The sequence below is a fragment of the Peromyscus maniculatus genome, chromosome 1 (genome assembly GCF_049852395.1).
Source record: "Peromyscus maniculatus bairdii isolate BWxNUB_F1_BW_parent chromosome 1, HU_Pman_BW_mat_3.1, whole genome shotgun sequence".
NCBI lineage: Eukaryota > Metazoa > Chordata > Mammalia > Rodentia > Cricetidae > Peromyscus > Peromyscus maniculatus.
The window spans coordinates 10,808,631-10,821,314 of NC_134852.1; positions in this window are offsets into that span (position 1 = coordinate 10,808,631).

Here is a 12,684-nt window from a genome sequence, read left to right on the forward strand (position 1 = left end):
GAATGGTTCTCTGTGCCCCAAGTTTAGCTGTTCTGCAACTAATTCTTTTAGGATTGACAGCTTGGGTCAGTTATAGGCCACTGTTCCACCCATACTTATTGATCCGAGATCCAAGTGAATGGAATGGGTCTAGGGGACTCGATCATGGTTGATCTCATAAGGACACTGGCCCTTAAAATTGGGGGTGCAGATCTCATGCAGAGTCAAAGACCATAGGACCCACCTTTTCATGGATCTTGATGTCATCCAAAAAGGTCCTGTCATCTGTAATTAGAACAATACCCATATCCTCCAAAATATCTCTGCCTGACAGGTTCCTAGGCACAATGGAAATGATAATGTGAATGGATCCCCAGTTGCCATCAAGGTCCTTCCAATGGACCAGATGGGTGGTCATCTTAGAATCTTGTTGGCCTCCCACACCACCGATGGGGGCAGGCTGGGTTTAAACTTCCAATGAGGGAAGCAAGTGCCTCACCTCAGTCTTGGTTAAAATGGTGGTGTCCACACCAGTGTCCACTAAGCCTTTAACAGCTTGTCCATCAAGATAGATTGGTCAGCATCAGGGAGTGTGGGAAAAATAGGCATTGTCCAATAGATCCTTGGATTACTAGAGCCTCCTCTTACTAGAGGGGCAGAGGAGTACCCTGCCTAGAGTATAAAGGGGCTGCTACAAACCAATATCTCAGGAACTCTAATCAGCACCAGCTTAGGTGTTTATGTTCTAGTTGCAGTGGTTCAAGAACTAGATAGAAGTTGTGTCTATTAATTTTTTCCCATGAAGGGACCACTGATTGATCCACACTGAATTATTCCCATTATAAGGAAAAACAAACAAACAAAAAACTAAGCTCTGGGACCATCAAGACACAGCTCATGCTGTGTCAGACACTCGGGCTATTCCTTGCAACTCAGGAGTTCCCTCAGATGCCTTTCCAAACTCCATGATCTGCCAGACCTGACCCTCTAAAAAGGCAGAGGACCAGTAGGAATTTGAGTTCCACTCAGATGGCTTTAGAGCACAAGCCCCGAATGGGTGTGCTGGTCTGGAATCTAAGCAGCTGCAGACTCCATTTGGTTCCCCTCACTCTGAGGCCTGCCCAGATGTGTCCAGCAGTCAGACAGTCAGTTTCTCTCTCTCTCTCTCTCTCTCTCTCTCTCTCTCTCTCTCTCTCTCTCTCTCTCTCTCTCTCTCTCCAGCCTCCTTTCACTATTTTGCTTTTATTCCTCCTGAGAGGATCCAAGCATATACTCCTGTACTCTGACTTATAAAATAATTGAGAGTGGTTTTATTTCTCCTTTCATAGGCACTCCATACATTGAGTGCCTATGAATGAAGAGCATAAAGTTGCAGAGCTGTTGCCATGAATATTTTGGTACTTTTATGTTGGATCTTAGCAAACACTTGAATATTTTACAAAACGATTTGTCTCATAGGACTAATTAGAACCCATGTTAATTCCACTCTCACCAACAGTTGTGAACCCCTGGGTGTGAGATCCAGGTTGCATTAACCCCTGATTTCTATTTAAAGAAAAATTTTCTAACCTTCTCTGGGGACTGAGGTCCTCATGTGGCTTGCCAGCTGTAGAGATCCTTGCAAATGCAAAAATAAACCTCAAAGGCGAGAAGGTTTGTTGGCTTGGCTGGTACAAACTTCTGGAGCTTGACATCAAGCAGTTTATTTTAAGCATATTTAAACAGTATACTTAGAGGGGGGAAGCTTCCTTGTGTAATATAATCCCCAGCACAAAAGGAAGTATAATAGCAGCACTACTCAACTCAAAGTACATCTCATTTCTTCCAAGAAGATAGGCTCTAGAGATAGACTACCTGTATTCGTTTAAGGGTCTAAGGAAGGATCTGGCATGGTCTCAGTCAAACAAATAGCATAGAGGTCATTTAAGCTATTAGCCACCTCTGGTCCTGGTAGGAAGATCCTGGGGGAGCTCCTGGCTATACAGATAATGTAAGGTGCATGTAGATGATTAAGCATCTGCAGTTCTGGTTATAGAAGCATGATATGCCCTGGAAATTCAGATTAACATTGAGATTCCCCTAGACTATTAGTTACCTCTACTCCTGCTTGTAAGAAATTGACATGATCTGTCCCTGCAGATAGCACAAATCACCAAGCTATTAATCTCCTCTAATTCCAAGACTTCTAGTAGGAAAAATAGGTGATACATCTTTTTCTTTGAAAACACAATTCTCCATGTTTAACATTCCTGGTTTCCCAAATGTTCAGTGGTCCCAAGGACCTTGGTACTCCCAACAAGATGTCATAAGGAAATCTAAAAAGAAAATTTGCAGCAAAATGGGTGCAACAAGAAATCATTACTTACCATAATAAGCCAGATTCAGAAAAATAAATACTGCATGTCTAGATATGTGGAAGCTATATTTAAAATTATGTTTCTGTATTTTAATTTTTATTAGCTATTTGGGCTAGCTTATAAATATTGGGTTTCATTATAGCATCTTTATACATATGTGTCATACTATGTACTCTTATGTGTATGTGTGTTTGTGTGTGTGTGTGTGTGTGTGTGTGTGTGTGTGTGTGTGTATCTATGGTTACAAAACTATAAAGTCATGAGCATTGGAGGGCCTTGTTGCTTGGTGGTTGCAGCCCACCATGTCTGAACAGCTCTCTGGAGATCAAAGCAAAATGGAGGACTCCTTCCCCCAAAAAATGGTTACCTGCTCTCTGTCCGACCTTACTTGGAAGCTGCCTTTGATTACAAATGCCTGACTTACCTTAAGTGTGACCTTTGACAGTTCTCTGACAGCGCTCTCCCCTGGTGCCCATTAGGCATTGAGCTCCAGCTGTACAATGGGACCATGCTGTCCTGTATGACAACTAGATATGGGGCTCCAGCTGAATGATAGGAGGTGCTGCCCAATGCAAATCAGGTGATACCCCAGCCACTGTTCCCAACCTAAAGGTTCCCGTTACTCTGGAACAAAGCTGAGCTGTCTCACTGAAGCTGTGTTCCAGAAGGCTGTTTCCTTCATGCTCACAGGCCGTACAAAGCCCTGTTCATGGCTTCTATCACCTTGTCATCATGGCCTAATGACCCAAGGACCATGGGAAAAAGGGGACCTCACAGTGAGGGGAAATGAATAGACCTTAATAAATATTTTTTTAAATTGTAATGCCGAGGTCCAGTCATCTCAAGAAGGCATCTTTTTGCTCCTGTTGTCCTAAGCCCCTGGCTTATATAATCCTTAATTCCTCATAGTTTATGAAGATCCCTGAAACTTGCAGGGAGGGTGTGATATAGAGAGGAAAGGAGCATAAGGAGGGTAGAAAACATAGTGGGTCATGGAATGTATGTGGTACAGAAGCAGGAAGGAGAAACAACTAGAAGAAAAGAAACCAGCAGGATCAGGGAAGGCTGTAATCTAAAGTCTTCCAAGTACAAATTGAATCATTTTGTACTCACTTCAGCACAACTGACCTAAAACCCTATGTAGAGACAAAGACCCATCTTGGAACATCTGCATCAACACTTTCAAAGCCACAGGGAACTTCAAAAAAAGAAGGGAAGTGAAAAGAACACAAGAGCTGGGGGATGGGGAGGTGACCTGTGAGTGGCTGGTCTCTGGATATAACATGGCTGTGACAAAAATGAACTGTATCCATGGTATGCTGACTAAAAGTCCTTCAGAGATATTCTCAAGAGTGTTGTAGTGGGATAAAGTAGTGAGACTTGTTTCTGAATATTTTAGGCAGCTTACAGGTAGTGTTATCTTGGTACTTCTGCTAGTGTGAATGTTAATTGAAAATGTTAACATGCCATGATCTAGAATCATCCAAAAATAGAATCTGACAGAAATTTTTTTCTAAATCCAAGAGAGTTGTCCTATGGTGAAGTATGGGGGTAAGTTTTTCTGTTTAGTTTAATTGTTGTGAGAAGACCTGCCCACTATGTAAGGAGTAGCACCATTCCAGAAGCAGGATATCCTTAAATGATTGACAGTGAAGAACACAAGCTAGGCATACGCATGCATTCTTGATCTCTGCTTTTTAACTGTGGGTCCAACATGACCAATTGTCCTTCTCAAGTTATTGTCTCTGTAATTCACTCAAAGTGATGGAATAAGCAGAAAGAAAGACCTTTCATACATTAAAAATAACAGTAAAAATGGTTAAAAGTGAGGGTGGTAATGCACACCTGTATTCCAGAATTTAGCAAGCAAAAGGAGAAGGAACTAAGTTTGAGTGCAGTCTGTGTTTCATACATGAGCCCTGGGATAAACTGGGCTGCATAATAAACCCTGTCAGTAATAAACAATGAGAAATTTTATGTTAAAATAGAAACAGGAATTTGAGCACCACTAGGCCTTGCCTTGAGGAAAGAACTACTTTAAGGTTAGAAATAGAAACAGAATTCTTGGTCTCTTATGTGAGTCCAGCCAAGACCAATGGAGAACTAATATTTCAAAAAGGAACTAACTATTTCTTTTGTCTGGAGTAACAGATATAGAAATGTGTGGTCAGGAACTAAGACCTCACACATCCTGTGGGTCCTACTCCATCACGTATATCTGTTCTCATGAACACACACAGGCAGGGCGCTAACAGGCTGAGGCTGTATCAGCATGGCCACACAGGTCACCAACTTCCTGATTCTCATTGAAACTGGAAACTTCACTGCAAATTGCCCTGTAGCCAGCACTTACTTTTATTGCTTGCTTCAAAGGTCAATGTGTTCATAAGACCACAGTTGCCACAGCTTGGTCTATGAACCTATGACTCTCTTGCTCATCCTGTGAGCTTACTTATTTGTTATTTAGTCTTGAAATGAAAGTGGCTTAGCTGGGAAGACAGGACGCCCACAAAAGCTGAACTCTCTCTCATCACGAAGACTGGGTAATTTTAGTAGTAGTCAAAGAGAGTCTAATCTGAGCAGTGGGACATGTTTGCCTCTATTCAACCCATGACAAACTGTCTGAGTTTCATAGTGACTGTACACTTCTGAAAAGGAGATGCTGAGGGACTGAAAACATACTAGGGACTCTCAAGACTGTGCTTATTTTGAAAAAAAAAATGTGTTGCGGCTATACAAACATACACATGATAGCAGAGTTGTTAAAAGAAATGACAGACAGACAAATAATCAAGCAGGTGAAAGTAGATGATGGATGTAAGAAAAGATAAATAGATAATTAAAAGATAGATTTCTACATCACAAATACATAAATGCTTAACTGAAACATTGGCTGATTGATAGAATGAAAAAAATAGATAAAATATTATTAATAATATCTATATATGTGTGATAGATGACAGAAAGTCAGATAGATAAATAGATGATAGATAGATAGATAGATAGATAATAGAAGAAGATAAAAAATAAATAGATAATAAATGGTAGAGTTATAAGTTATTAACTTATGTCTTAAGTCTCTCTGAGCCATTATAACTCAATGAGATGATAGCTATGAAAATACTATTCAAAGTGTATGTATATATACTTATTATAATTATTATGAATTTGTTAAAAAACAATCTGAAGACACCAAAAAAAGAAAAAGAAAAGGGTAAACTGAGAGAATCCTAAGAACATGCTTTAAAAATCTGTACTACAACAAATCAGAAAATCTAAAGGAAATGAATGATTTTCTCTATACTAAAAATTTAAAACAAGAATACATAAGGAATTTAGACAGATATATAACCACTGATGAAAAAAGCAGTCATTAAAACATCTCCCAAATAAACAAAAAACAAAGCCAGAACCCAGATGGATTTAGCATGTAATTCTGCCAAAATATTAAAGAATATTTGATACCAATATGCCTCAAGCTATTCCACAAAATTGAAAGAGGGGGAATGTTGTCCAGTTCATTTCCTATGACCATAGATAGTTACCATGATGCCAAACAACATAAAGACCCAAGAAAGAAAAAGATTTGTAGCCCAATACCCCTAATGAAAATAGGGTACAAAAATGCTCAATAAATAGGGTACAAAAATACTCAATAAAATACTTGCAAACTGTATCCAAGAACATATCAAAAAAATCATCCACTATGCTCATGTAGGCCCCATTCTAGAGAGGAAGGGATGCTTTAACATATGGAAATCATTAATATAATCCACCATGTAAACAAGAACAAAAAACATACAACTATCTCATTAGATGCCTCAGAGATCTTTAAAAAACTCCAACACCCCTTCACAATAAAAGTCCTAGAGAGTTTGTGGATACTTGTGTCATGTCTTAACATAATAAAGTCAGTTTCCATCTAGTACATAGTAAACATCAACTTAAAGTGAGATAAATTCTAAGCAACTCCATTCCAATCAGGAACAAGACAAACTTGTACACTCTCCCATATTTATTCAATATAGTACTTAAGGTAACTAAAGGAGATACAGGGGATACAAACTGGAAAGGAAGAAGTCAAAGCATCTTGATACGCAGATGATAAGATGGGATGACTCCCAAAATCTACAAGAAAATGGCTAAAAATGACAGATGGATCAGGAAAGAAATCAGCGAAACAACACATTTCATAATAGCCTCAAATAATATAAAATATCTTGGAGTATCTCTAACAAGGCAAGTGAAAAACTTGGATGATAAAGACATCAAGTCATTGGGGAAATATCAAAGATGGAAAGAACTTTCCTGCCCATGGATTAGTAGGAATAACATAGTAAATAAAAATAAACATTCTACCAAAAATAATCTACAGAATGAATGCAGTCCCCACCAAAATTCCAACACAATTCTACACAGGTCTTCAAAAGACAAATTTCTACTTCATCTGTGAACACATAAAAAATAACAAGATGGATAAAATAATCCTGAACAATAAAAAAACTGATGGAGGTTGCACCATTCCTGATTTCATGTTGTACTACAGAGTTATATTAATAAACACAACATGGTATTGATACAAAGATAAACATTCCATTCATCATTGGAATCAAATTGAAGACACAGACATGAGTCCACACATTAAAGCACATCTGATCTTTGCTAAAGAAACTGGAAACACACACTGGAAAACATGGTTTCTTTAAGAAATGGTTCTGGTCAAATTGGATGACTTCATGTAGAAGAATGCAAATATATCCATACTTATCACCTTGCACAAAACTCAGCTCCAAATGTTTCAAAGACCTCAACATATTGCCTAGTTCTGAAGATCTAATCAACTGTCCATGGCTAGTGAGGTCAGTGATTTTGAAGAAACCTACTACTGCCTTTTTACTAATTAAGTATAATTCCTAATTGCATTCTAAATACCTATTTTCTTTGTATCCACAGGGAAATGCACCACTAACCTTAAAAAATTTTTTTTGAATAGCCTAAAGCAATCAGCAATACAAAAAGTGAAAGCAATAAAAATACAGATAATGGGTGATTGTGTAACGTCCAGCTCCAGCTGGTCAATCTACAACATAACTTCTGCATCTAAGGCTCAAGGAACATCATGCAAGAAGGGGAGGCAAGGGAAGTTTACTGTGAGATTGCATCTACTAGGAATGTGGTCAGCCCTAAAATGATATACAAAAGAATAACAATGTACATATAAATAGTTTCTACTTACGTATTTAGAAAATCATATGTGTGTGTCTGTGTGTGTAGATATATAAAGGTAATTAAAGATAAAGATTAATTTGAGAGATCAAAAGCACTACATAGGAGTAGATAGGAGAAGAGTAAGGCAAGGAGAGATGGTGTAATCATAATTTATTTGAAAACTATATTAATAAACTGGTAAGAAAAAAGCCTAACAATGTAACAAAGCATAGCAGATAATAAATTCTATACAAGCATACTAAACTCCCAGGTTTGTGTGGCCATTTGTCAGTACTCTTTAAATGTTCCCACTTCTTTGCAGTGTCTTGCAGGTTTTTGTCCTCTGACAGATTCTTCTAGAAATGCATCAATATAGTACTGGTGTTTCTTATCTAGTTTAATTGTTGTGTATTTAATACATCCTACTAAAGCAAAGAATAAGTGCTATAGAGTCAGGAAACAGCTTTGTAAAATAAAATTTTCTGGAAAAAATGCAGAACCAAGTTGTCAAATTGCAAATATTAACCATGCTCAGATATTTCTATATCAACCATTCAACAATGAAGTGAAACAACACAACATAATAAATATATATATGAGGGGTTTGGTAAAGAATTGTAAGTGTACATGTCTGGAGCAGTCACTCAGGGGTTAAAAGTGTGTTCTGCCTTTGCAGAGGACCCAATTCCCACACCAGGGGGCTCACAACTGCCTGTGACTCCAGCTCCAAGGCATCCAATCAATGCCCTCTGCTGGCCTTACAAGGTAACAACACTCACATATACATGTTCACATAATTTACAATGAAATTTTTTAAAGAATGTGAACAATACATTTTAAAACAAATTTCAATTAAAGCAAAGATATACTTGCTTTGTTTCTTAGATTTATAAAAGAAGTGGAAATTTTATTATTCTAAACAACTACATAATGAATCAAGTAAGAAGTTAAATAATTTGATTGACACATTAGAATTGCTGTTACAACTTAGATAATAGACATTGGACATACTGTACAGAACCCCAGAGGAAGCACTGAGTCACAGTTTAAAAGGCAACAGAATGTATCAAAACTTTTAATACAACAAACAAATTGAATTTTTGGAATAAAAGGGGTAGGTCCAAGATGCAACCCAGTTGTAGTCTTGGAAAATGCTGTTGCTGTAGAGCTGAAGTCTGAATAACTTCTAAGAAACTATGGTAGTACAAGGCCATGGTAAAGGCCAGTGCTCATGAAGCTGGGAGAATGACACACCTCATTAATCTAAGCTCTTCTGAGACAGACTAGGTAGATCTTAAAATTACAAGCCAGTCTGGTCTACATAGTGTGTTCCAGTACAGTCAGGGTTACAGAGAAATGCTGTCTCAAAAAAATAAATAAATAAACATGGGGTGAGGATAGATACGCTATGTTGGTAAGCTTTCCATGCTGTGGTCAGATAGATGCTCTGAGCCTCTCATGACATCCTGCAAGTTTTATTCTGGCTCTGCCTCTAGTCAGCTGAAGGAGCACCCTGCTGTCCATGCTCCTAAAACTTGTGTGTACAGGTGAGTCGAGCTGGGAATACAGAGTGTGGAATAACAGGGTGGAAATATCATCCTGTGAGGTTGGGTCTGTTCACAACAGAAACTCTGGCTGCCAATGTTAATATTGGTGCATGAGTTCATCTTAACTAAGGGAGCTCTTATTCTACTGTACAGAGCCCCAACAGGGATGAGGAGGGTCAGATGGCCAGGCTCTTGGAAGAAGATAGATCATCCACCATAAATTTTTTTTTTCTTTCCAGGCTTCTTCCTAGTCCTGGTGACATTGGTGCAAGCAGGTGAGTCCATCCTTAAAACATTGAGTTACTACACACCCCAATAGGTTTCATTTTAGCAGGAGAGCGGGTACCAGGGTTTTAGATGGTGGTTTTTGTGAGTGACTTGTTGGTGAGTCTTCAGAACTGTGAAATTAGGGCCCTGGAGACCTGCATCTCAGTTCTCTCCCAGACTGTCCAAGACACTTCCCTTGGCTGAATCAGTCCTCAACTTTGATTAGATAAACATTTTTTCTTTGTGTTTTAAGAAAAGGTTTCTCTTTGTAGCCCTGACTGTCCTAGAACTTACTTTATAGACCAGGCTGGTTGTGAAATCAGATTTTCACCTGCCTCTGCCTCCCAAGTGCTGAGATTAAAAGTGTGGGCCATAAAACCTGGCAGATAATCAATTTTTTTAATTAAAAAAATCTTTCCTTTTGCTATACTCACAGTGGACCACCACCACGTATGTTGAGATTTTGATGTTATAATTTGTGATTTTTTACATATGTGTGACTATTGAGAAATCACTGAGCTTACAACTTTTGTTTTAGATATCTGTGCTATGGATCAAATTTGTGTGCCACCAGCATGATTTGGAACCTCGTATTTTGGATTGTTTTTATTTGAGCTACTTTTACTTTTTCTACATGAAGTGGTCTTCATGAAACTCATTAACAGTCTTTTCTTTCAGCTTGAAGAACTCCACAGCATTTCTTGGTCTTAAGATCATGAACTCTGTCTGCTTTCTTTCTGAGAAATTTATTATCTTCATTTCCAAAGAAAAGTGTTGCTGACCTTTGTAGGAATGTTTTTCCTTTTTCCACTCACTTCATTGAATAACTCATCCTGGTCTCTTGTGGCCTGTAGATGTTTTCCCAGAAGTCTACACTTATCTGTAATTGAAGAACATTCTGTCATTATCCTCTGTTGTCGTTCTGATGTCTGGATCTCTGATGATAATTATATACTCTGCTACTTTGAACATTGAGTTTAAATTTCTTTTGTGTCTTTTAACTGTGTTGGACATAACCATTTTGATTTTTCATTATTTGAGACATTTTTGTTAGTGAGTGTGTGTGTGTGTGTGTGTGTGTGTGTGTGTGTGTGTGTGTGTGTGTGTGTGTTGCATGAATATGTGCCATGACATGAGTGGGAAAGTGAGAGGACAATCTGCTGGAATCAGTTCTCTCCTCTAACCATGTGGGTCTTGGCTATGGAATTTAGAGAGTCAGGCTTGACAGCAAGGCCCTTTACCTACTGAGACATCAACATGGCCATGTGTTTTTCCAATTCAGTAGTTGTATTCTTTACTTACAGGAAATGTTGCCAAAATTTTTATACTGTTCAATAATTGATTTCCAAATTTCATAAAAATTTTCTACCCATAGTTTTTTTCATAGTTAGATCATATCTATTTACATTTAGAAAAGATTTTTACTTTTTAAATTGAATTATTTTACACCTTCATACATGAGAACTATATTTGCATCATTTCCATCCCTTGGCACATAGCCAGTGAACTTGACATCTTATGCCATGGATGCTTGCTCAGTTGTGTTCCTTTCTGCTCTGTTTACAATAGCTAGAACAAGGAAACAACCAGAATCTCCTTCAGCTAATGAAGAAATGATAAAAATATGTCGCATGTACACCATGAAATACTATTCAGCAGTAAGGAATAATGAAACAGTGAAATGAGCAGGGAAATAGTTGGAAATGGGAAATACTGTACTGAGTAGGATAAACCAGACCCAGGAAAACAAATGGCATGTATTTTCTCATCTGTGGTTCCTAGTTCTAAATCTTTATTCTTTTTTTTTTTTTCAAAAATAACTGTCAGGGTATTTTTATTCTCTTTGCATATATTTCCCCTCCCTCCACTCCTCCCAGTCCCTCCCCTCACACATCCTTTCCCCCAGATCCACTGCTACTTCATTTCCTTTCAGTAAGCATCAGGTCTCCCAGTGATATCAACCAAGAACAACACTATAAGTAAATTAAAATTAGGCATATACCCTCATATCAAGGGTGGAAAAGACAATCCAGTAGGAGAAACAGGGTCCCAACAAGAGTCAGAGACAACCCCACCTCCCACTCTTAGGATCCCCAGAAGAACAGCAAGCTATACAACCATAACATATATGCAGAAGACATAGGTCAGACCCATACAAGCTATCTGATGTCTCTTCAGTCTCTGTGACTGTAGCCCATGAATCCTGCTTAGGTGAAGGTGTGGACTGTGTTCTTCTGGGGTCCTCGACCCCTGAGCCTCCTACGGTTGCTCTTCCCCCTCTTATTTGGGGTTCCTGTAGCTCTGCCTAATGCTTGGCTGTAAGTATCTGCACCTATTCCCATCAGTCCCTGTACCTGATTTTAGGTTGAGGTAAAATCAAAGGATCCTTTTGGATTTAAATTTTGTGCAGGGTGATAGATATGCATCTATTTGTATTCTTCTATATGCTGACATCCAGTTAGACCAGCACCAATTGTTGAGGGTGCTTTCTTTTTTCCATTTTATATTTCTGGCTTCCATTTCAAAAATTAGGTGTCTGTGGGTGTGTGAATTTTCATTTGGGTCTTCAGTTTGATTCTGTTAATCTGTCTGTTTTTATGCCATTATCTTGTGTTTTTATGACTATAGCTCTATAGTACAGCTTGAAGTCAAGGGTGATTATAACTCTAGAAGTTGTTTTATTGGACAGGATTGTTTTAGCTATCCTGGGTTTTTTGTTTTTCCATATGAAGTTGAGTATTGTTCTTTCAAGGTCCAAAAAGACTTGTGTTGGAATTTTGGTGGTTTTTTTTGTTTTTTGTTTTTTGTTTTTCATTTGCAAATAGGATTTATTACTCAAATTGTCATATTTTCCTCCATCCTTAGGCAACAATATGCTTACAATCTGAAAAGAAGACAATATTTTACTAATGTAATATTTCAACTAATCTTGTTTGAGTACCAGTGAGACAACTCAGTGGGAAATGTCTGTAGTGTGGAAGGCTGGAACCTGACGTTGATCACCTAATGAAGATGGCCAAAAGAAGATCCTACAAAATTGTCTTCCATTCTCCACATATCTTCCATGGCCTAGAAACCCAGAATCACAATTTGGACACACACACACACACACACACACATATATATATGTGTGTGTGTGTGTGTGTGTGTGTGTGTGTGTGTGTGTGTGTGTTCTTGGATGAGGTTCATGAGAATTAACTGAGTATTTTGCATCAATGTCCATGAGGGAAACTGATCATATATATATATATATATATATATATATATATATATATATGTGTGTGTGTGTGTGTGTGTGTGTGTGTGTGTGTGTGTGTGTGTGTGTG